The sequence below is a fragment of the Varroa destructor genome, unplaced genomic scaffold (assembly GCF_002443255.2).
Source record: "Varroa destructor unplaced genomic scaffold, Vdes_3.0 BEIS01000001.1, whole genome shotgun sequence".
Classification (NCBI taxonomy): Eukaryota; Metazoa; Arthropoda; class Arachnida; order Mesostigmata; family Varroidae; genus Varroa; species Varroa destructor.
This window is the reverse complement of record NW_019211454.1, coordinates 74,726,189-74,752,917: the sequence shown is the minus strand read 5'-3', so window position 1 is coordinate 74,752,917 and position 26,729 is coordinate 74,726,189. Positions and strand designations below refer to the sequence as shown.

Here is a 26,729-nt window from a genome sequence, read left to right as displayed (position 1 = left end):
AATAAGCGAAAACATTGTTGCATAATTAATAACGGTAGTATTAATATGCGTAGTATATAGTGTACACTGATCTTAGATAAGGCACAAATAGACCCGACCCCCCCCCTCTAGCTAAAGCTTTAGGCAAGTTTGGTTGCCCACATAGTAGTAAATAGACGCCGGCTCATGACTGAACAGCTTTCATATGCTTAACTTCGAGTAAGTAAGTATTTTAACTAACCTCCACGCTTTTTCTATTTTTGTCCAACGTATTTTGGTTCTCCACGACTTTCAGCTTCAGCTACCAGAGTGTTATGATGTGACGTTGTCGCTCAATTAACTTACTAGCAGTAACACAGTATCTGTGATGCTTCGGTGATGTTTATCGTCATTTCGTCTCACCATCACTCGTGAAAGATATTGGTATAAACGTTTATAAAAGTGAAATTTCTACCGCCTCTGATCGAGCTGTTATGACTTGCTATTTCCATTCAACCGCAGTTGATTCCGTATTCTTAACTGATTATCAGCGGACAGTTATGGCGATGTTGGTAGATCCAATGGTGACGTAGAAAGATTAACTTGAAGTAGCTTAAAGTTACCTTCACGCATTTCCCGTAAACGCAAGCTGCTTTATCCTCAGGCTTCTTGAAGAGGAGTAATTACTATTTTTAAACTTTATGGCCGATTCTTAATGTGGACTTCTAGCTGTGGACGTAAATGCTCAATTAGTTCGAGCAAAGCTAGGATCTTCTTCTTCGAAATAAAACGATTTGTCTCCATTTTTATGAACCTATAAAAATGTATAAGCTTATAAACATTTGATAGCACAGTCGTTGCTTGGATGCGGCCCAGTGCTAGATTGTTGATCCGAAGCACCTGAAATCTATATAAAAGGTCTTCTGAAATCTTAAGTTAAGGCAGAGTTGAAAATAATCTTATTCATCAGCTCCTAAAAGGCGACAGACCTTTCAGCACTTGCTACAAACGGAGTAATTTTTGCAGTGAGTCGAGACAGTGAGGCTCTCGATAAAACTACCTATATAGCCCTACGAATTGTTAGTCATTGCTTTACGTCCTGCGACTCTTGTAAACTCGGCCACTTTGTTCGGTCACTAGAAGACGAACTCTCTAGTCTCGAAGTAGATACCCGAATGGTGCCATAGGGCTCCTCGCGAGTTTCACACTTGACAGCGCAGACAGTTGCCAAACTGGAGCCTCTATCGCCGATTTCAGAATAACCTAACTAGCGCGGGATATTTAAAGTCGCAGATCTTCCACAAACTTTAACTCTACGTCGTCGGAAAACAGACATCTAAGAACGCCTTAGAGGTTCTAACATGGGAAAACAGGTTATTATTATTATTTGTTATCGACCGTATTATAGACCGTTTATTATCGATCCCTCAACTTCAATAGCACATCAATTTACTGCAAGAAGAGGCCAATATTTGACTGCCGGTCAGTCTAAAATTTCGTACCGACTTGTTCTATCAATTCCCGACTGTAAAAATGCGAAACGCCCAAAATTATTCTTGAGATCAAACGATGTTTTGAAGTGGTGATTGTGACATAGGCGCCTGTATTAACCCAGCGCGGATTATTTTGAGACGAACTACTTTAAACCTTCAAGGCTCGTACTGTGCTTAGAGAACTAAGTTATCAGTTCGAACCCGTAGTAAGGAAATAGGTAATATTCGCCATAGTTGCAACTGCAGGGGTCATGATCCAGCCGACAGTTGGCTAACAGGGCGCTCAAGTTCTACTTACCTCCGTTGAAAACAGAGAGAATTCTTTAGAAAGTATCTAGATATTACTGTATATCTCGTTCCTACCTCGATATCGATTATTTACAAATTCGACGAAGGTCCCCAAGCCTAATCACAATGGGCATCCATGAATTTTTCAGGACATTAGTTTATGTAGTAAGCAAAGTATTAAGAGTTATGAGACAATGACGAACATATGACCTGAACATTCTGCCACTGAGCTTACCTTCATCATATCTCTAGTTCGCAAGCATAATTGATCCAGCTTCTCAAATCTTTATTATCGCGCATTACGATGAATGGAGGGTCCGTGTGATTCAAGGAAAAGTACCCTCAGAACGAAGCTTGACACTCAGAAAAGACTGCATCAGCACGAGTGACACCATGCGAAAGGCTTATTGACTGGGTTGAAATGTTTGAACACCAATCAGGTTCTCACAAAAAGCGTGCTTCTTCAAGCTACTCAGAGCTCTCTCAGCGACTGATGCACTCAATTTCATCAATGACAGGTACTGCAGTCCTTGCTAGGCAAATTACAAACATGAAAATGCAGGCTCTATTTTAAAAGGTGACACGAAGGTAAACTTTAACAAGAACATAGTTCGTTTTATGCTGTTTGAAGCGGCTCTCAACGGCGGTACCGGATGTAAAACTCAAAAGCCTTCACCATCACGTAAAATAGGCGCGTCGGAGCTTCTATGAGATTTGATGGGCTGTCTTAATCTTTGCAAGAATCATTCTTAGGGGCAAGAAAGGAAGTCCCTTTCTTCGAAGTGAACCGTAGCTGCATGAAAGTGGTGATGATTAGTCTGGATGAGATTCCTCCAGAGAAAAAATATAGGTAATCTTTTCTTCTAAAAGGACGTGCTTGCATGCTTCGTTTTGCTAACGCGCTTATCGTAACCGTAATGATTCGAATGGCGGACGTTCATGTATAATCAGGCTTGCTTCAAGAACAGGTCATTTTCCAGATTTCTGAGGAAAAGCTTTTGATTGAACGTCTAAAAAACGACACTCTAATAGGGATAATATACGCCATCAAAGAGAATCCTATGTGATCTGTGCAGCCAGTTGCGAATAAATAAGTGCACTCATTTACAAGTGATGTTAACTTAAACTTTTCAAATACAATGCTCCGAGGAGTCGTCGAATAATAAGAATGATATAGCACCGAACGCGATTGCCAGCAGGAATACTATGGATATACGACGTGAAGATGGTGGTTGGCACAATTCGCCCGGCCAGCTTTTCTCTATTGAGAACGCTCCAATCGGATCCCACAGTGTAACTTAGAAAAAAAAAAAAGGAGCAACTTACAAAAGATCATTTTCGCAGGGAGATGTTTTTAAAGTACAGCAACTTCTTCTGTTTCTGATCGCTCCCACTCAATATAAGACGTTTCCCATGGTAACCTGATTAGAAGAAATGCGCATTAAAATGTCAACTAACGGTTCTGAGTGCTATGAAATTCTCGTGCTTTTTGATCCGATTTTTCAGCCTGTATGAATTATTGAAATCACGGAACGTACGTTTTTTCAACATTTTAATTACAGCGACAAGCGTAAGTCATTTGGTACATAATTTAGGGTATTAGAAATAGAGCTAGTAGTACACTTGAGAAGCTATGATACATCCAATATTAATACTGACCCCTGGTGCCTCTCAGAATCATTTCATTCTTTACTGAAAAGAAAATCGGACCAGCTAAAGTTAGGAGCGCCTAAATCACTAAATACTGCTAGATGGATCGGAAAATATATTCGGATATTCGGAAATAATCGGAATAAGCGGTCTTAGTTACTTAAAAGTATCGGTAGGGTGAATTAAGAAGTGCCTTTTAATTTGTTCATATTTATAATCCATAGTGCTATACAAAGAATAACAACTGGTTATTTTATTCTACACGCCTCTTGCAATTGCGGCATCCTCATATATGTGCCTGGGAACTTGTTAACAACTATTGCGGCAATACCGATGAGTTTGTCTCTAATCATACTCCATACCCAAGAGAGCTCTATTTATGTCGACACAATTCAACGAAAGTAGGTTATACTGAAGTTATACTTCGGAGTTGTATATATAAATTGCTTTGATCTGAGTACGTATGCCAACGTAATATAGCTGACAATTATCCTGGCCACCTTTATGGATAGCTACGTGTAGCTTTTAGGGTTTTCTTTTTTTTTTTTTTTTAACTTTATAGAACTTCTGTACAGCGCATTATTATATATCAGTCCGTTTTGTTTCTATCTTTTCATCTACTATCGAACATCGTCGGGATCCTGAAAAAGCATGCGTCGACATTGGCCCTTTCTGTTGTCAGGCTATAACATGTACAACGTATGCCTAGGTTTCAAACACTCGACGAAGGTCTCCAACGAGAAGTGATGTGCTGGCCAGAAGCTAAATTAATAGATTTCATATTACCATGTCTGTAGGCATAATGCTTGTTTTGGGAAATTCGATTTTGTGTGGCCAAATGTTAAAAAATTTGTCAAATGCTGGGCCTCTCAAATGACGGGGACTCAAAAATGGTGGATGTTACTGGTAGTCTTTGAAGTCGCCGCAAGGGTCTTTCTAGGGTTCGTCTTTACATGGTCCTTAGAGGAATTTTTCCTTATCATCAAAAGTGACACCAATGTACGTCAATGAATTGAGATCTACAGTCCAGTTCAAAGATGTCCTTTTTAGCGAGCCATCCTTTTCGACTAAAATTCATAGTCTGTTTCCGTCTTGTTCATTTCGGGTTTCATTGTAGCTACCAACCCATTACACTATAGTGCCATTAATGCCTAGTCATACGCTAGATTAGAAGGTCATCAACATATAGGATTAAGCTAATATATGGTCCTATGCGCGACGGAACCAAGAGGACTAAGAGAATCTCGTTACGCCAACCCGATGCTCTATTGAACATCATCTCTTCATGACAACGTCGTCAGTCCTTATCGTGTTCGTTTGAAAGACGTCTTTAATACGCTCGAATAATTTCACCGATACACCCAATGCCGTCAGACTGTACTGTATGGATCTTGAAGCTTGCCTTATAGTTCCTAAGCCCTTCTTCAAACCACCCTAACGTTTGTATGATAAATTAAAAGCCATATTCACATTTGTTGCGCAGTGCTAAGACTTGTGTTGTTAAGGGTGCTATTTACATAAATCGCTAGTTATAAACATCTATAAATGTATACACAGTGTATACTTTGATTGAGAAAAGGATTGTGTTTTCCAAATGGCAATTTTCTTGCTGGATGTATTGTTTGAATTTTCTAACTTATGGACATCAAATATACAAGTGCCAAAATGGACTGCTTTTAGTTTCTGTTCGCCGCAGCTTTATCAGATGTCCCATGTGTACAACAGCTAAAGCTTTGTTATGCAAAGGATTCTTTAAAGTTGGGTTTCTAAAGTTCGTATTTTTGCTATTAGATATAACAATAGAATTGATGCTTTATACTTTTTCTACAAAATTAACTTTGCAAAGCAGTTTAGTTAACAATAACCAGTACGGAAATTGAAAAGTTACGACTCTACAAAAACTAGATAGAAGTGAAGTCTCAACACGCAAACCTCAACAGATGTGTGGCCTTTCGACTACTTGAAGTTTAAACCTCACTTTTGTTGTCAATAGGTAAGAGCCTTTCGCTATAGCGCCTACTCAAAATTTCCATTACACGACTTTGCCAATTTTTCTGCATAAAATTAAGGGCAAAGTTGAGGATACCGCCGGAACTTGGTATCTAATGTTGGTGCGACCACTTCCGATATTCCCTTAAATAAGTTAACGCCCAAAAAGTATTTTCAAATGATGTGAGTTCTTCTTTCTCGCTCATTCAATAGCGATAGACTCAGCGACAGCGGTGATCAATATGTATAAATAATACAATAGAAAATTTGCCATATTGATTGAAATACCTCACTTGTCGATACGTTGTCTTAATAACATAGAAACATAACGAAAAATAAAATAACTTGAATACGGTGAAATGCACCAGTTTTTTCTTTTTTCGATTGCATAATGAGATTCTGCCGTTTGAAATGGAATTTCATTTTCAACTGCAGGCTACTTGAAGTCAGCCGAAGTAGGAAACATATTTATTGCAGAGACACAATGTACAAAAATATTAACTTGTTAGATACTAAGGAAGTTAAAAATGTACGAGATTTGTAAACATAGGTTACGCTTTAAGTAAACTAACCATTCCATGAATAGTTTATGTAATAGAAGTGATTTATCTGTTAAATTATACGATCAATAGTAGGCATTTCGCAGGCATTTCCTATAAAACTAGCTATAAAAACTTACCCTTGCATACAAATGTTAAAATTCGTAATTGCGGCTGAATTACTCGAGGGAGGCACAATAGCTCAGGTATTACAATAAAGACTTAAAAGCACCATTAACTTTAGCAGACAGAATTCGATGAATTAACTTAGTCTATGTTTTCTTTTTTTCAAAAATAAAATACACTATAGTAAACGATGAACGCTCAACACAAGGCAACGAAGTGTCTAGTTGTGTAGACCTGCATAGAACGGTGGCCTCCTAAATTTGGATAACCTTGGTATTTATATAACCGAAAAACGACCACAGACTGAACGACTCATATTTAAACCACTTCTGGGCCAAATATGTCCGGTTAGTCAATAATAGTGATCCAAGTTAAACCATCCGGCAAATCTATCTTGTCTGTTCAACATTAAGATCTACAGACACAAACAAGTAGATAACACAGGTTATAAATAACACAAGCGAACGACAGATTGTGTATTGTGTATAACATGCTGGACGTGCACGATACGCGCATGACCCGTTCTTCGCATGTACGGCAAATTAGACAAATTCATATAGTCCAAAATTCTCAGTGTAAAAACATCTCTGGAAAATTTGCCACTGATTAGTTATTTGCTTCTATCTAAGCTATACACAGATTTTTCTATGTATATAACTAAATTTATTCACCCTGTTACGCTAGTGTAAAGTAACGTGTGTCCATAAGCTTATTATTAATGGAAAATTACACTTCAAACTTGTAAAGATATCAGCTACATAAACTGGAAGACAAGGATAATGAAACGTATTGAGTAAGTCCATGAGCTCATTGCAGAACATAATTTCCACGAAGCTTCCTTTTGAAAGTTCATTGGGAAAGGTCAACGCACTATCATTCAACTATTAGATGAGCCCCTTACGAAATCACATCGGCTCTGAAATGAATATCTGAATGATTGAAAAGCCCTGTTCATTTTGGGTTTTTTCCTGTTCTTAGTCGTTTTGGTGAGCTTCAAGATTTTGGTTTTAGAATTGCCGTAACAAGCACATTTTATTATGTATATATATATATATATATATATAACAATTTTATAAGGTTTAGATGACTCACCCTTTTGCTTTCATTTCAAACTGATAGTAACAGCACAGCATTATACGCTATAACTAGGTGACTGAATAAACAAACAATCGACTTCGATCTGCCTGCTATCAAAGTGTCGTTTCTTCTGTTAGTTAAAATGGACGAAATCGAACGGTATCGAAACGCTAGGTATAAGAAAGCGTATCAAGCAACTAAATCAATGTTAAGCTTCTCAATCTGTAAGCGAAACCCTTCATTTCGTCTCAACGCAAGAACAACAACTGTTTTTGCAAGAAAAAGAACAAAAAGACAAAGTTAGCGGTACTTAGGACGCTTTACAACTAGTTGGTTTACGTCGATGTATTTAGCCCATAACGAATGGAACAAAGGAAATGGAGCCGACCTGGAAGTACCTCACTTATCTCTAACAAATGATCTTCGACGTACCTAGTGGAAAAACCGCTCTACGGTTCCCTAGCATTATTTTATCACATTCGAGGATTGATGATCTCTGACTCACTAGGAACGCATGAAAGAGTCCAATAGCAATCCTAAAAGAAGTTTGCGTACCGAAAAACACTTCTGAAAGGTGGCTACTGGCAGGAGATTATGAGAGATACCTGACAAACATATATGCTTTAAATAATTTAAGATATATTTATAATTATATTAATAGTGGAAAAGTTATTAACGCATGAAATGAATGTTTTTTTTTTAGAACTTCGATGGCTCAAGACTGTCACTATAAAAACCGACAAACAGCCTGACTGTCGCTATCGCTGACGTTCATCATCATAATAAAGCTCTCATACACCTCTCCAACTAAAAAACTGAAATTAAAAAAACAGAACATTTCAATTAATCTAGAAATATTAATGACAAGAAAACAAAAACACCAACACTTTCACTTCAATAAAATATTAGCAACCAGAAAAAAGGTAGTTCACTTTGACAAGGTAAGGAAGGATGAAGAAATGGTCAGAGCGCTAATGCCATCAGCCTTAATGCTAGGAGACTTCCGATTCAAACAGCTTAAAGGCAATTTATTCAGCGAATTTCCGCAAGCTGTGCTTGTAATCACACAAGACGGCAACGTTTATATTGGAGACGCTTATATTTAAAGGTAAGACGCGTCGAGGTACCTTCAAATATGCTACTCTGTGACCTATGTGTGACCTGTGTGATACTGATGCCGAGTGCTCCTTGCTTTTGTTGGATGTCGGCTAATTACAGAATAGTGTTGCTATAATATCCCGCAACGTATCAACCTAACCTACCTACCTATCACCATTCGAAAATCCTGTGGACATTTTCGCAAAAAAATAAATATTAATAATAAGATTGTAATGTTGCTTCTGTACTGCCAGAAAGACTTGAGACATCACAGGCTAAGGCCCACAGTCCTCTTCAGGTATCATTTGTTTCTTTAACTATATGTTAATGAAATAGTAATGTTTACGTAGAAAAATGTGAAAGAAGGTATAACCCTCTGTTGAAAATCGTTTAGACAATACCTTTGCCGCACTCATACACGTTTAAGACTTTGTTTTGGGCAAAATTAGGTTATCACATTCGAAGAAAAATATATATATAGTAGGTTGCCTCATTAGTCAGGTTAGGTTAGGTATGCCGAACAAAACCGACCTTATTGCTTGTGTTTCAACAACCCTCAGCAACAGCATCCGAACGATCAAGAGAATCGTATATTAGGATTGATCCTAACTCCTCTATCGTTATAATGATATTACTTTAATGATACTACTAATGATATGATAATTACTATAATGATATTAAGTTCATGATTTCCCTAACGTATAACAGAAGGAATTTTGCCATTTTGTTTATTATGTCATATGCGTCACCTGAAGAACACCGATTGCTCTTAACCTGTTTCAAGGAGATGGACAAGCTATGTCAGGCAAGAGAAAAACCTCTGAAGGTTCCCCTCTATAGATTATAACACAAGTGGCAACGGAGAGGAGATTCAGTTTTGACACAGCCTATTCTTAACCAACTAATTATCTATGTATGTCATCAGCTACATATCATTTGATACATCGCGGAAATCCAATTAATTTCCATATGATTATTTAATTTGCAATGCTTTGTTTATATCTAGATAAGCTTAACTAGTAAAAAATTTCCCATTACCTAAGCAAGGGGCTAACTGACTGAAAGCTATTGCAAGGCTCACTATATGTGAGCACCGGCATATCCTTTAAATATGCACCTAGACAAATGTATTTAAAAAACAGAAATTACACTATATTTGTTCGACCTAATACAACCATATATATATATATATATATATGAACTTTGCGTTCCTATTATACCTTTTTTTTTCCAACTTTTCTCCAACTTCGTCATGTCAACTTACATGAAAGACAAACCTTGTAAAGCATGAGTCCGGGAGGTCGTTGTCAGTCGTGAGCAAGAAACTCACTTCCAAAAAATCGTTTTCTATCATGGAAAAAACAGGAGTTCCACAAGAACCTGGTATTGACGAATCGCCAAGCTCCAAATGTTAAACACTCTACTTTACCGCCAAAAACCTTGTCGTAAAGGTATACCACAGACTTATTTGAATATATCGATTATTAGCTTTTTTGAGAAAATGAAATGTTTTAGTTTTAATTCAACTCAACCAAAAAAAAAAACACGTAGACACATCAACAGAACCACACGTTGATTGTTGCACATGAAAGATGTCATCTGCACAATGCACTACGTAGACACTGGTCATTTGAGTGCACCTGTGTGTCGGTGAAGTAGCATCTGAAGACTCTGAATGTTCCACTACTTACCCGTTTCAGCAAAAAGAAGAGAGATACAGGTGAGAGGGTACACGTACAATAAACACACACTGATTAAAAGGGTGGGTAGATCTTTAAGATTTTCTGTGTCATCGATGTCACAGGAATTGGCTCCTCTCTCTCACCGCTAAAAAAAAACTTTCTGCTAAGGTTATATTTTTCCCTTGACTTATACACTGCAATCATCACAGCGATGGCTAGCATTAAATGTCGAAGACAAGTGTTGTTAACGATGGCTACGAATTAAAAAAAAGAAGGTCATCGTAGCTGACTACCGGTCAAAACCAGTCACCACCATATCGAGTTCTTGCGTCAAACCATTATGGTGAGCTAGCCTTTGTACAACAAACGATAGAATTAGATACAAAAAGCCAGTAGCACAACGACTTTTGGTGCTTGCATAAACAGCAAAGAAATCATTGATTATGCACTCTATTGTCAAATCCGCCGCTTCCAGGCATAAATCATGGATTTCTGCTGCCGTCTCATCGATGCCGTCTGTTCAGCTTTCTAGAAGACTGACGAATTTAAATAAACATTTCATTTAGATGGAATAAGTGGCAGTTACCTTGATTACGTGCTACATACACTCAGTTAAAGGCAAAAGAACAGATGATCGGTCGTGTCAAGTTATCAACCAGTTAGTAGTATTAGTCAACAACCCAGTATCTGATGATTTTTTTTAAATATTTCAAATAATACCATCGTATTACGTATGACAAACTTCTGGGTTGCAGGTAATTACTCCGTGCACTACAGGCAAACATAAACCTCTCGTTTTGCACACACACACACACACACACACACACACACACACACACACACACACACACACACACACACACACACACACACACACACACACACACACACACACACACACACACACACACACACACACACACACACACACACACACACACACACACACACACACACACACACACACACACACACACACACACACACACACACACACACACACACACACACACACACACACACACACACACACATTCTGCGCTGCATATGATACAAATAATTCACGACGAGTCATATGTTCTTTCCGGTAACAGAATCGTACCTAATAATTTTTTTTCTGTTTTATTAGTTTTCCCGTTACCCTAATTCGGCCTATTCTTTGTAGCAAAACAATCGGTGATCGCTGTTCTACAGGTGGTACGCCACTAATAACTCTATAAACGCTACAAAAATCGATTTCCCTTCGTATCTTTACTGTTTAGGTTTAAAAATGCGTTTATGTTTTTTCTTTCAATACTTAATAGCTTTCTCCCCTTTGAGGTCTCCTAATATGCCCCACAGCAAGAACGCATTGTGACCAGCGTCGAGTTTATAGGAATATGTCCCTGTAGAGAAGTACAGATGCTCAAAGTTGAATTGAGTGTAAATACCAGTCGCATGAAGTCGGTCTCAGGTAGCTATTATTGTTAATGCCATTTGATAAAGTGCCATAGGGTAACGTACTTTATACAGAAATTCAGCCACCACCGCTGTACCGCGAGCATCTAGACCACAAGGTGTCCCTAAAATTAACACGCAAGCACTTTACCCACCAATCTATCACGAGAACTAGATTAAACCCAACTGATCTGATCCCAGTCAATTGTTCGCAATTGTTCTCACCTAGCGCTACATAATGCCCACCGGATATTTACCTACGATACGAATCAAGAACGCTTTAAATATATAAAAGGGCTCGTAGTATTTAGAGCTTCGCCCGTCAGGTTGGGCAATATTCATGTTAGTATTTCTATACTATAGTTGCAAGCAGGATTTGGATTCTGCTTTACAGTCCCTAAAATTAAAAAATCAACATAGCTCCTGAGGATTAGACAATTCAAAAAATACGTTGTGACTCATCTGTTTATTGAATTACCAGTTATAGAGAAATTGGTCACCAAGAAAAAAGCCAAATTAACGGTTTCAGTTCTGAACTTTACTTGACATGTTATGATAAACAGAATGACGCACACATACAAGATCGCTGTACCGCGAAGGCTTGCCAGGTATAATTTTTTGCAAACCTTTTTAGAAAATTGGCACAGAAAGTATTTTTTCAGAGGCGACGTACTCGTGAACACGTAGCCAACATTGTAATAAGTAGCCCCATGAAAACACCTACCGAAACACGGTATTCATTTCACAGTACTTGGCACTTATATATCTGTTGAACCCAACTGCTTTCCTTAGTTATTCGGGAACGTGCCGATATATATTTATAGCAAGAACACATATCTTCAATTAATAATAGATTGTTTATTGTAGTTGAGCACTTCATCATCATCGTCATAGATTTACAAAAAAAAAAAAAAAAAAAAAAAAAAAAAATGACTGGGCTTGTCGACTAATTATCAACTGTCAATGTAAATATAGCTATTCAGCTAATTCCGACCCGCGCGGTGGTAGAAAGAAGCATTTCTCGGTAAACCAGTGTGCCTTTTCAAACACTAATTTTTAATTGTAAACGAGGCTTTCGGCCGTTAGAAGCTAGTTGGATAGAAAAACACGTGTTGACAATATATATTTCGTCGAAGAGCTATTTGACTGAGGTCTACAGGAACTATATAGTAGATTGTCCAGAGAAATAAACATCATATCGTATCACAATGTTGCTTTGCAGCAAAACACCCAAAACGAGTGAGAATCGTAATGAAGGTATCACTAGGTATTCAGTTCACTTTTTGAAGTTCGCCTTGAGTCTAGCAGATACCTGCGTATCCTTGAACACTAAAATATGGTAGACATTTATTAACTTCGTTAAATGTTAGAAATATGAAAATGTTATTTGGAAGTACAAATGGATATGTGGTTAATTTTTTGGTGACCTGTAGCTACCCGTACTAGTTATTAGCGATAGTAACCGGTTACCAAAGCCAAATCTTACTTGATAAAGGGCGCATTATATTCATATAGAACTCGTCTCCTCTTGATAGGTATACACGGTGAGATTTGCCCTCTTCAAGCTTCTATTAGCGGATTGAACCGGTGTGGCATTACCGTCGTATGTAGACGGGTAATTCAAGCAAAAGTAACGATCGTTTAATCAGTGGGTGTTTGAACAATTCATAAATCTATTATGAGCGTTCATATTATCATTCATCTCAGGCATGAAGTGTTTACAAAGCTATTACATTGAGAGAAATTATATTCGAAATTGGATACTAGTTTTCAGGAGAAGTCAGCATCAATGCTGATCAGTATCTTTCTCAAGTAGTAAGCTACACGAATGATATCTTTGGGCATCTGTATGGAATGGATATTTCGTACTGAAAATTGGGCCGCATAATTCTAACAAAGACCTGGTTAGCTGCAATCAACGGATCCTTGGATTTTAAGTGTTAAAGTACTTTTAAAAAAATTCTACGAGTTTCTTTACCAGTCAATCGCTCGCTCGCTCGCTCGCTCACTGTGTTCAACTTTCGTTTTGTTCTGCTTGCAATTCTTGCAACCCTTTTAAAAATGCCTGTACGTAATGGCGCAATCAGGAATTGCTCGAAGCCTTAGAGCCTTTCGGCCGAATTTTACTTCAGCTCACTGACGAAGTACAACTATCACTCTTGTTATTAGGTTTCTGGTCACTATGGGCAGAAAGGTAGAGTATTGTTTTTCTGTCATTTCGTGTCAACGGTAAAAGCAAAGAAAATCACTTGGCTGTATGCTTGACAAATAAAGCTAAGCAAAACTAACCCAAGTAACATATGTGTAAATACCCTTTTAAACTGTTGTCAAAGTTAAATCAAGACTCGTTATCGTCGGGAAATATACAATACTAAACTAAACTACTCAACCGTCTGAAATATGGAGAAACTGCGACCGCATTGCGTATCTTTTTTGGGCAAGAGACGTGCCTGCATGTATATTCAAACGCAGTTGCTCAATCAAGTGGAACATTCACTACAGGATGAAATATAGTGTTCTTCAATAGAAGAAAGTAGAAAAGCTAACGAAAGTGCTCATCATCAAATACTGGCCGTTTACCTTTGAAGCAGAGAGGACTTTTCTCGATTTACAGACTTTGAACCTTAACCTGATTCTTATCAGACCAGCAAGTACACAGCCTAATTTGCTTTTCAGATGACTAAATCCAAGTAGTGATTTTCTATCTGCGCGTATTACTACTTTTCCTGTGTTTCTGAAAGATATTATATTTTTTGGCCTATTGATATGGCGTAAAATATTCTGTGGTTTCTATCTCAGCACGTTATGCGCTCAGCTGCGTGATGGCGTCAATAATGTCAAACGTGACCGAACGTAACTAAATTCAATATATGAAGTGATTCTGAAAATAAAAATAAAAACTAGACAGTACCTCACTGTAACGTCAACGTCAACGTCAACGTCAACGTCATATAAATAATCACCAAATGACGCAAAATCCGTTGTATGAACATTTGCGCACACAACATTGCCACAGGTCAGCAGCGGGCGATTTGCTTTTGTCTCTTCGGTGCTTTTTTGGGACGAAACTGCTGAATTTTTCGTCGAGCGGCATATACTGAATAGCTTGAACAAAGACAAGTTCCCAACCAGAGGATCAACTTGTTTTACTTTTCAAAAGTAGATATAATTTATTTTAATGTATCGCATTTCATCGATCCGGTCATAGTTGATTACATTATAAATCTGAAAAATTAAAAATGCAACCTTGATTTATTCATTCAGCTCTATTATCAGTGAGTTTCCTGTTCACTGATACATTTCCATTTACCGTGTACTTAAACAGGTCTATTGTGAGAGACGAATCTTATATGCGAGCTCATTCATGTCTCGTCATTTCAATTGTATACTATGGTGAATGTATAATGAATTTAAAATACTTCTTGCTTGATTGATCACTTCGTTCGCCGTCCGACGCAAACTCCGCACCGCAACTGCCTTAACAGGAACATCTCGGTGGAAGTCTTTTTGAACGGAACCCAGATCCAATGCGCTAGCTACTCAATACTGGCTAATAGCAAAAGCCTCACTATCGCCTCAGCCATCATTGGCTCTGTTTGGTCTGTTTAACTGATATGTAGCACAGTCTGCACTAACCTCCACTACAAGTCTTGTAAATAACGATGCAATAGATTGTTTGTTTCACACAGAATATAATCCATACTTACCTCGTCGACTATTTATCCTTACTCACTTCTGTGTTTTGGCTTGTTTAGATCATCATTTGTTTAGCTAACCTGCGATCGTTGCCGTGATTTGGTATAGTAAATTTCACCATTACGGTTAACTGATTTTCTTTCTACCCTATCTTTTTTTTTTTTGTTACTTAGCAGCTAATTAAAATTTCGTTGAACAACTTTATGAAAACATTCAAGCCGCAAAACGCGATTTCTAGCTTTGTACAAAAGTGGAAATTTTTTACTTAGTATAGAAAAGATACCTTAATGACTACTAGCATTGGTATTTGTGTTGTGCTGTAGTCTGGTGGCCCGAAATAATCTCCAGGCTTAGCATATATATACCTCGAATACGAAGGGACTACGAAAAAAATCATCTTAACGAAAGACAAAGTGATGTATAGTGATTTATGTCCTTACAGAAAACATATGCATTTAAAAGATAGATATGGAGACTGGACCATATTATGCGACAGTCTAACTATGAGTAATATTGAGTAAAACTATTTTTAGATGGTGTATAGTCAATGTAGTAATAGTTATTTCAAAATGCCACCCAAAAAACTGAAACTGATGTCTAATTGACTCGTTCCCCCCTGTTGAATGTCGAAGATTTTCTGTGCCGTAGACTGATCTGCCGCTACGACTATTTCTAATTCGTATAATCTGCATAAATTCAAAGCCACGTGCTTATATTCGGTATGTCTGATCTACCAGCCGCTGAGTATGTCCTGTGAGAATGTTTTTCAGACTGGCCACTAACAGGCCGATCAGTATACATATGTATAACATTTGTAAACTACGTAAAATAAAGACAGCCTTTTTCTGTTGGGTAGCGAAGGAAACTGCGATTCTTAGGCAGCGAGGGAGCGAGATGAATCTGGCCGTGCCGCCATTACATTTATAAAGAGAAGGACTCGGGGTTGGTGGCCTTTCCGTGCTCAGACAGGTGTTACGTAACATCAATATGCTCACGCGCGAAAAATCAAGGTAAGCTCATATACCGTTGCTGCTTTAGTTACGTTTGCTTGTTATGTGTGCATGGAGCGTCAATATTCACATGGTGCCGACAAATTTATACTTTCAATGACCTCTACAAGCCGCCTATGATTTATCTTGACGGACGGTGCCTCTACAGTATTAGTAATAACTTGACAGAACGCGGTTTAATTCCGCACATGCTAAAATATTCAGTTTATTTACGTTACGTCGTTAGAAGTCGCGTTAAATAAGCCACGTGCGTAAAAGCAAACAACTACTTCAAACAAACACAATACATATATATATATGTATACGTGTATCTATTAATGGCTAATCTGAGGGTGACGAACGTTCGAGCTGCTCTATATATATATATATATATTTGTATTAGCTGTGTGGACTGGGAAGTAATCGTTCGGATATCTGGTTCCTTATAGCGTTCGCTTCGAATAACGTAGAACGCTTCCACGGTACGTAGATCGAACATACGTAAATGTTCAAGGTGAGCAGATGCCGCATTCGATAAAGATTTGATACACTTTTCAGTCAATGCGACAAAAATTCAGACAGAAAACGGTGCAATTGAGTGAAGTGGATAAAACGAGATTGGTAATGTACATTGCATAGCAAGAGTACGGTAACTGATAACCGTCCGTTTATGACTATATTTATACATCAGGACGTTAAAGGAGCCGCGGGCATAAAGTGTGTCGATTACTACATGCCAATTGGATGTACTATATAATTGACCCTTAGATCTAAGTAATATTAACTCTTGAACTTTTTCGTAGAAAACGGTACACAGACGTACACAAATAATAACGTACATTGCCATTGTCGTTGTTTGGGGTTTTTTTTCTTTAGCAAATTTGGTCAAAAAGCATTTGTTGCTCTTGTACCGTTTTTTTTTTTGTTTTGTGTTTGTTGCTTGATGAACACAGAAATCGAATTTAATTTTGTTATTATATCTTAAAATATTTTTGTCAAACGTTTAATACGTATCGTTAGTTTGGTTCCATCGAAGGAACACGGCTAAACTTAATCTTGGACTAACTAAGCTGATTTTTGCCCTTCAATAACACTGACCCAGAGTACAGGTTGGTGGCAACGTATTTTATAGATTTTCAACGAAGAGCACAGATATATCGACTATATTGATTGTGCGAAAAACGTCAAATCAACACGGTTTTACCCTGTCATAAGAAGCTTTTCGAAGCTATATGGAACTACTATAGTCAAATCATTGTATTTGTCGCCAACAAATATTTAGCTTCGTACATTCTACTTTACACGGTTCAGGTTGTGAATCTGTCGGTGCACTATCGGCCTGCGAGCAAGCGATACACGCCTGTACAGCATGTATCTACAGTAGTATATAACATCAATACGAAACACTTGCTAAAGATTCTGTCTCTAGCTCTGCTCTAAGCGATACCGGGAAGCGTAGATCTCTTCCACACAAAAGATCCACTGAAGCTAAGTTTATAGGTCGAAAATCGCCAAAAAAAAAAAACAACGGCCGAAAAGTGCAAAGAGTCAAAAAAAAATTCTACGCAAAACGCTAATTGTTAAAGTCGGAAGATTTCCAAGCCAATTGATGCTTGCCTTTCGAAAACTGTGACAAAATCCAGAACGATCAAGAATGTATTTCGATGTTTAATTGTTTATTCTCCTTCTGTAAAGGTTCGAGGCGCGAAAGTCTATGTCAACATTTTAACGCTTCTTTTTCCCATCAATTTTTAAATTTGCATTTTTTTTCCGTCGTCTTTTTGTGCAGTTTTCTAGTGTTTCCATTTTACCGTGTTGAGTAAGCATAGTATCTTCATACACCATCATTCACCAGACCTGACAGCTAAGGCTCATAAACTTCTAGATAGGCCGGTTTCTTATTCGTTGACCGTTTTCGCGTTGGGCCCTTTACGAAACTTCCAAATGTTCTTCCTATAACGTTTATGACGCTATCCGAGAGAACGTCCCCGGCTTTCAAGAGTAAGCACACGTGCATTTCGACAAGAGTAATGCAGCAAAACATTGCACCGTTATGAAATAGTGTCGTCTTAAAATGTGTGATTAAAATTTGTTACGTTTTCAGTTAATGCAGCCGTTTGCAGTCTTAATTGACGGAAGCGATTCAGCTTGATTCAAACTAACCTATTGCGCAGCCTGTACTGACCAACTAAATATGTTGCCTTATTTAAATTTAATGTTTAAATTATTTTATATGTAAAAAGCCGTAACCACAAGCTATTAAATCATCAACGAATTTGAATAATGGCGCGAAATTATTTACATTTTTCAGTGGCATATGAGCCACGAATGATTTTCGATGAAACGCTATGGCATATCCGCTTTCATGAAGTTAATTAAGCTTCACAGCTCAACACAGCTATCCCTGAGGCCTAGCTAAAGGACCAAATTTCAAATCAAAGGTGTTGAATTTAAAAAACAGGCTATCCATATTATCTACATTAGAAAAGTTGTTTTTTTTTTTTGTCAATCTGTCTGGTATACTTGCCTACTACCTGATCAGCATACACTTTCAAATATGAACATCGAAATTCGTGACCTTATTGGTCACTTTGTTTCTTACTAGGTAACACTACCTGTTATTACTACGGTATTACGTTTATCAAGATGTTTGCTTAGCCGGGATCCGGGTTCTGCAGTCGAACTAGCCATTGACCAAAAAAACTGCTCTAGTCATCGCCATTGTTCCGTCATCCAGATACACAGTATAATATTCAACTCCACGGCAAATTATGGAAAAGTTGATTTTTTTCAAGAATATATCTATGATAGTATCTGGCAGTTGTACTTCCATGTCGATGATTCCCAAATTTCGTCTATGCCAAACTGCACCAGCCCTTGCTTGGTTAGCCAATGACAATCCTAATTTATGAATGTCGCATAATCTATAAGCATTAATAAATATTAAATTTTTTTTTTTGTGAGTAGTACGGCCATCACTCACGTGACCTAAGTAGGCAGAAATTATAGGTAATCCCTCTGTGCGTCGCAAGATAGAAGTTATCAAAAAGGTGAGCTCTTTACGTGAAACGATCATTGAAAGCAAGTTCCTCCCTTAATATTCTCAACTGCAACGGCTATCAGGCATTCGAATTTCCACTATGTTGGGCACTAGTACTACAGCGAGATTCCTTTATAGCTCCTTAACATACTGAAGCCTAAGCTGACTACACAAATTAACTATATTCTTTCATAGAACGTATTGAAAATCTGATTAGTTGTTCCCAAAAGTGTAACTTGAGTTTTTGACAACGGCTTTCTAATATAAATATTTTATTTTATAGGTTAAAAAAAAATTGCCCTCAAAAAATTACTAACTGAAATTTTCCTCCGCTAATTCTACCCTACCCTATATGATGGAAATGACGGTTATCAAAAAAATTCATTTGCTTTTCATTTTGTCTGTCATAATATATAAAAAAAAAAAAAAAAAAAAAAACTATACATTGATATACTTTTGTAAATGTTTAGTAGGTTCTACACGTAAAAGCAAATATATATAATCCACAAGTAAAAGCAAACACTGGTCTCTAATAAAACATCAAACCTATTTGCTAAGCTTAAATTATACCAAAACCACGTTTAAAGTCCTATTAACCCACACAAAATTAGGTTACTATACTATATATAGTATATATATATATATACTACTAAAGAACAGTTTTAATCTCGGCAGACATGTCGGAAACTTCGAACAAGTCAATGCTAACTGAAAGGGCATAAATGTAGCGATTTGTCGCTGAAAAATATGTGAAAGATATAATTTTAAAATTAACGAATTTAGAGTATTAAATTATCCATGTATGCTGTAAAACGTTGTACCTAACGGTGAAGGACAATCGAGACCCTTGGCGGTTGAAGTCAGTTCTAGTGGATTCAAAACAAGATAGTGCCTTATGACCATGGCCATGGCTCTATAAGCGCTCTCTGTGTCCGACTGACTGTGCCTCGCTTTCTAGGTTCCCCCTGTACTTTTACACAGATAGGGGCTGTTCCGAACTTTCTAACTGGGTCAAAATCGTCTGCATTCTGAACCTATAGCCTTGCAGGCTTTGGATTCATTTTTGACTCCGTAATTTCTGAGCATTGCAGCATTTACCATAGGAATGATTTGACCATTAATATCATGTTTGAACTTAATCCATTAAACGAACCTAGCTAGATTTGATCGATCATGGTGTATCTTTTACGTGTAGATATTTTTGAACATTCATTTTTTATTATTATTTAGAGAAAACAAGCATTGTACATCGTTTGAGAGATAATCACTACTTCATAAAGTGTTTGTTGCTACCTCAAGCGATTGTGGCTCAAGAGCAAGAGTAATTTACGCCCAAGGTTAACCAATCCGGTTACTCCCTGATCGGAAAACCGCGCTAAAATCATCTTCATCTAGGGCGACATCTGTGTCGAAATATGCAGCAGAGGTCTCGCATTCTAGTGTTGGAAATGGAAAAATAGTTGGGTCGCTACCTATTACCAGTTAATAACGATATTCACTGAACTGATGATATCGTAGACTGTAGTAACCCAACTCGGCAAGATATTTCACTTAACAATTGTTAAATACTGTGATTTGTGACGATGGCAATAGATGATATCATCGTAACTTTGGCCAGTTCGTTTCCCTACTGAGAAGAAATGGTTCGGTCAGCTTCTGCTGGGTTTTAGCCGCAGATCCTTTTCTGATTTTCATTGTCGACCACCGGGCGTGAAAATGATTGACCTTGTTTTCACTAGATTCTGTCGCTAGTTTGGCCGTTTTAGCTTTGGGGCCTTTAGTTGAGCCCACGCAGGACTATCGCCTACGTGTAGCGAGGAAAAGGCAGTCGTTCCGTATTACTGCATAGATGAAATTCCATAACATACACAAGATGTTGAAAGTGGCCGACAACTTTGCATCTAAAAAGTTAAGAATACGAATAGTAATAATCGAAATATGTAACTGAGCAAGTTTGTCGCGTAACGAGAGTGCAAAAAAAAAACTATTCCCATTACATAACACTCTCAATGAGTATTTGGATATAGTTGTTAGATATCAGTCAGAATATTGGCATACGTACTTTGAAAAACACTGAATGTTTAACCTGCAATATCGAATACTTTGTGTAGCCATCGACATCAGGGTAATTTTCAATTGTAAAGTACCTCGAAAATAGCAGAATTGGTACAGATTTGAAAAAGCTCAACCGAGAATAGGTGGACCGTTCAAATATTAGAGCACGCATTTACACGTACCAGTGACAACAAATTAGCATCATGTAAGTTTACTTATAAGTAAGTAAATGTAAGTACTTAAGGGTACGTTATATGTGCCTGTAAGGGAGTGATCGTATATTAAAGGTTTAGATGGCATGTCTCACTTTCCATCGTTACAAGAAGTACGTTCCGTTTACACTGGTATCATGACGGCTTGCTTAATTAATTTCAAGTATCATCATCCTACAGACGAATATAGAGAAACATTTTTTCGGCTCACGTTTAGGTCGTCAATGGGCAATGCAACTGAGTCGCATAGATATTTAGGTTATGCAAAAAAGTTGTAGTCATATCATACCTACTGTGCAATACTGCCGCCATGGGGCATAGTACAGAATGAATGATGATGAAATAGAAAAAGCTGTATTGGGTCATTACCTGTTTTTTTTTGGACAGTCCCTGGTGTATCCGGCAAAATGTTGTCGTTTGCCCCTAAGATTGTGTCTGGGAAATGTTCGCCGTTATTACAGCCGGTTTCGTAATAACGGCCACCTCAAAGGTGGCATTCTGCAGTAACACTCAACTTCATGAGCATTGCATCTCTTATAGGTCTCCAATTATCTACCGTAAGTCTATATTAGTCTTTTTTCCCATAAGTGTCTACTATTCGCTTAACCTTATTCGAGCTTCACACTATTTATGATATTTCGAGTGCTTCGTTCGCATGTGTCAGGTACAACACATTTTTTCAGACACCTCGTCGTCCTATTGTAGGTCACTGATTCGAACACTAGACGCAAAGAGTCAGTAGAAAACGTTGGTCCGATTGTTCAGCTTCATATTAACACTATATTGCTAAATTAACGACAAAAAGGAACCACGAAACAAACAGTGTGAACGATGACGAACACGTTAACTTATGTTAATAATATCTTTCACGCGACGGGGGCTTATTAGCCAATGGACGATCATAGACTTGATTCGGGCTCTACTGATGCTGGGTTCTCCGTGCGTCGCTAGCTTAGTGCCATAGCAGAACGGTTATGGAGCCCGCGCCTGATCGAGGGAAAGGACACTGGTCCACCATCCCGCGGGCCTTGAGCTCCTGTTCACGCTCACATCGACTTCAATGGCGGCAGCCGCAGAAAAGAAGAGCACCAGCACCGCCAGTAATTCCTTAGTGAGCCCTGAGCGCTTTGAAGCCCGCAAAAAACAACAAGACCGCCATAAGCTGACGTTTCTAAAGGAAGCTGACGATAAAAATGACTGCTGTTGCTATTAGAAAAACGCTATGGAAGCAGTCAGTCCCTCAATGTCACCAAAATAGTAAACGTGAATTTGTACGTACGTATAATCAATATGATCATCATCTTTATCGCATACACTTTTTATGTTACAGGTATGTCATATTGTAAGTTGACATAAATGGCCAACAGGGTAGGGATTGCGGGAGCGAGGAAAACGACAACAGATAACGCGATGAGATCATCAGAGGGGCAATCAATGGTCTGTTGATACGTAGAAGTCAACTATTATTCGGCTCTATTTACGCTTGTCTGATCCGTAATCGGCAGCTATGGTTCTACCATGTCTTTTGTTGGTATAAAATGCCTTTTAATTGCCAACAACACGAAACGAAATGTTTATCTAAAAAACGGAAAAAAGGTCTCGACGCTGTCAAACCGAAGGTTATCAACAGAAACAGAATTTTATCTGGTGAAATGACTGTCAACTGAAATCTTTTTTTCATGCAACAGAAGTATAAATATAACTGAGTGGGGGCTATAATTTCAGCAAATATAGATTGCTAGGGCATCAACACCACCTAAATCGAAGGTTAAGGACAAAAATAATTACGATCTCGTCAGTGTTTATCAGTCTACATAGATCCATTGTTGCCGAGTGATGGCGCGATACGAAATAAAAGTTGCGGCAAATATAGGAGCATCAAAATTAGCATTTGAAGTACCTAAAAGGTAATTAGTTATTTACTCTAGATGTTGTTGACAGAAATTGTTATATAAGTTATATCTTCAATATCATATATACACACATCTACGACTAATTTGTTTCGTTATGTTTCTACTTATTCTCTGGCAGCTAAAGTCGAATGTTTATGTATAATATGAATGAGATCTGCAGGACTGGAGACTTAAGATTTAGTGCCTGATAATTTAGGCCCATTTTTATTTTAACAGGTCTCATATAGGGATGGACCATTCTGAACTTAAATCGCGGTCGCCTTTGTTGCGCAGAGCGTGCGCAATTTCAAACACATCTCTGTTAAAACGACCTTAGATAGATAGCCAAAAAGAATGAGTATCTTCTATTTAGATAATAGAGCCATAATAATACAATTTGCTTAAAGTTGAAATAAGTGATGTTTAAATAGGGACATGATTACATCTTAGTCTTAATATGTCTGCTAGTTTACTCTAAAGAACGTTACACTTTTTGATCGGATCGAGAAAACTGTTATAATTTCATTGATGTAATATCCTGTGAAACGCTACTCATTTCAAACATTTTACAAACCTTCTAATCAAGTTTCGCTGTTAATAAATTACAGCCCTGTGCCACAAATCATGCTAACTACAAACTCAGCTAAGCTTGGAATAGCTTGTTATTCCATTTAGCATCAGGTTAGAACCGTACCAAATAAACTGAACATGTGTTCCCGTAATAAATATTTTTCACCCGGTGTTTAACGTAAACGTTTGAAATTATAAACCCAATAGGATGTTTAATAATTCAGTTAGGTGTACTTATTTTACATGCGAAGATCTTGTTATGAAGCTAAGTGCGCTTCGAAGATAGACGACGACGACGACGACGACGACGACATACAGAATTCAATGCCACTACGAAACACTATTGATAGTATCACAGAGATCAAACAACATATTTCTGTAATCATTCTGAATAATATATAAAAGGCAGAGGCTTTCGATAAATAAGATCGTATTGTAGTAGTTGTAGTAAACGACCCTATCGCTAAAAAGACTGCTCCAAAGTGGTTTGTTAAGTTTGAAAACGATATACGAGGCTCAGAGGATGCCCTCCGTTCTAGCGGACTAGTAGAGTTTATTTACGACCATTTGAGAGCATTTTTGAAAGTCAGAAAGACAGACTGCGGCAATTCAACCATCGTGAACCGCATTGAATAGCTTAAATTTATGCAGAAACTTTAGGCCGGATATGTTATGAACTCTATGAATTCAACAACAAAGTATCCTGCTCGGTATCGAGCATCACGCGGCCACAGTGACAGATTTTTGCCCAGAATCGTCATCAGCGATGAAAAGCGGTGTCTGTACACCGATATGAATCGGCTGCTTCAGGAGAGAAGGTAAGACCTAGACTTTAAGCAAATCTTTATCAAAAGCAAATTATGGTTCACGTGTCGTTGGAGTGCGAGAACTTAGTTCACAAGCAACTGCTTCCTACGAGCTAAGTAGTTGATTGGCACCTTTATTTGGCCCAGCTGCATCAAGTCAACGAGGGTTTTTAGAAAAAACGACGCGACAAACGAGGTTAAATCACCCTGCTCCACGACAACACGAGGCCACACACACGACAAACATCGCCAAAGCTGCCCTCTTGGACTTCAAATGGTAGATATTATTGCATACCTTATATACTTGGGACTTCGCACCGATGGTTCTTTCACCTTTCCCGTTTGTTATAGATCATTTTCGTGGTCCTATCTTCGACACAGATTAACAACTCAAAGGTTTTCAAGCTGAAATCCGTCACTTTCTGACGAAATAAAATATGTAATTGAATAAAATAACGAGTAAAAACTGTAAACATTATATAAAGGGAAATATATAAAGAAATTACTCTTCCACAAATAAAAACGTGGTGTTTTTTATTTGGTAAAAAAAGAGCGCGAACTTTCTTTCCAACCTAATACATACAGTTCCAACACTTAAATCAAGATTAACTGTATATCGAGCATTTGTTTCTTTGATACTTCTGGTATCATACAAAAGCCAGTTCCTTTAACAAAACGATAAGTTGTTTGTGGTGAACAACAATGCATCGTTTTTAAGTTCTGAGCGAAGGTTCAACGTCTACGCGCCGGGCAAAATCCTCCCGTCGAAAACACTCCGGGTCACCCCAAATTGGCCGAGTCTCGAATGAGTATGAGGCTGCAGAAGAAGCAGAATCAAACTTCAGCGTAAAGAATACAGAATCCGCGACAGAAAAAGAACAGTGACGACCAATGCGAAAAGTTAATTGCTATCGTCGAAAAGTTATCCCTCTACTTCGACCATTAGCCAGTAGACGTTCATGAAGAAATCTGATGTAAGAGAGAGTACGATGTCACATATTTAATTGATGAAGACTTGATAGAAAAGTTAGACCGATACTTCGCCATTTGCTACTCATTTTTTTTCCAAGAATGGAACAGCAAGTTGTCATTGATTTTTCTGTAACCAGAAATATATATCTGCTATGCAAAAATGAACTATGGAAATGATCGCTGTTTTTCTCACGGTCGAGGGGATGTGCATACTGAGGGATTTTCGGTCAAAGACCTTGTTCCGAGTGTGGTCAGTGAAGCAGACGTTATGGTATCATACTTCTCCCAAAAAGGCAAACGTATCACTGAAGAAGTTTATCTGGATGTTCTACAAACTGTGTCTGAAGGGAGGTCATACGTACCCAGTCGATTAGTTGAGGGCCGACTGCTTTGAAGTACTCTAATAAATGTCCTAGGTTAAGCGTGAACGATAATCGTACATCTCAGATTTAAATCCATCGGGGCGCCTGTAAGTGAAGTCCGGGCATGACCATCCAGATTGGCCCGGACACGCTGTCAGGACGTCGTTCGTAGAACGGGTAGAGAAAACATTTGCGATGAGCGGAGTCTGAATTGAAGCAGTGATCGCGCAAAATGATGTTGATATTGAATGAACACGATTGTCCCGAATGACCCTTCTAGTACAGCTAGAAATTGTTTTAATTAAGTACCTATTTTCATTTGAATCTAGTCTTAAAAGCAAAGTATAAGGAAGAGCTATAATTAAGATGCCATATGTTCAATATATAGCATACTTATATAAATAATAGTGAGTATATGTATATGCGTATATATATATATATACATTTGCACTTGTATAAATATAGAGGGGTGAATCCGACTAAGCGCTTATTTGGATTGAAGTCAAGCACTAAGGTAGTGTCGAACTTTCCTGATACAATTCGTACTCTTTGTTGTTGACGCTGTTTTTCAATGGGCGACATTCTTCAACGTTGGTTTTCGGCTTCGTTTATGCTCGTCGTGCAAACTTCCAGAATAGAATGTTCGTCGTTTTGTAGAGGCCACTAATTTTGTTCATCCAAGAAGAATGGACACCACAAGGCTTGTTAACATTGAGAATATTCTAGAAAAAAAAAAAAAAAACAAACGACCTATGGCACAGAGATACATTTGAATACCGAACGCTAAAGGGACGAAGG

At 37.9% G+C, this 26,729-nt stretch overlaps 1 protein-coding gene and 1 long non-coding RNA gene across 5 annotated transcripts in view; one reads left to right on the top strand and one right to left on the bottom strand.

The window, feature by feature from the left end:
* The window catches only part of LOC111243316 (acetylcholinesterase-1-like), a 103,007-nt gene extending 80,742 nt beyond the window's left edge, over positions 1-22,265 (bottom strand). For all 4 annotated transcript variants that reach the window (XM_086979757.1, XM_022788668.2, XM_022788667.2 and 1 more), the window contains exon 1: positions 21,699-22,265. The gene's annotated coding sequence lies outside the window, so the exon portion shown is untranslated. The remainder of the gene's footprint in view (positions 1-21,698) is intronic.
* On the top strand, positions 14,963-23,461 carry LOC111243317 (uncharacterized). The gene is made up of 3 exons (XR_002670422.2): positions 14,963-15,135; positions 15,890-16,043; positions 22,218-23,461. It is a non-coding gene; the product is annotated as an uncharacterized LOC111243317 (long non-coding RNA).
* The last annotated feature ends 3,268 nt before the right edge of the window (positions 23,462-26,729 follow it).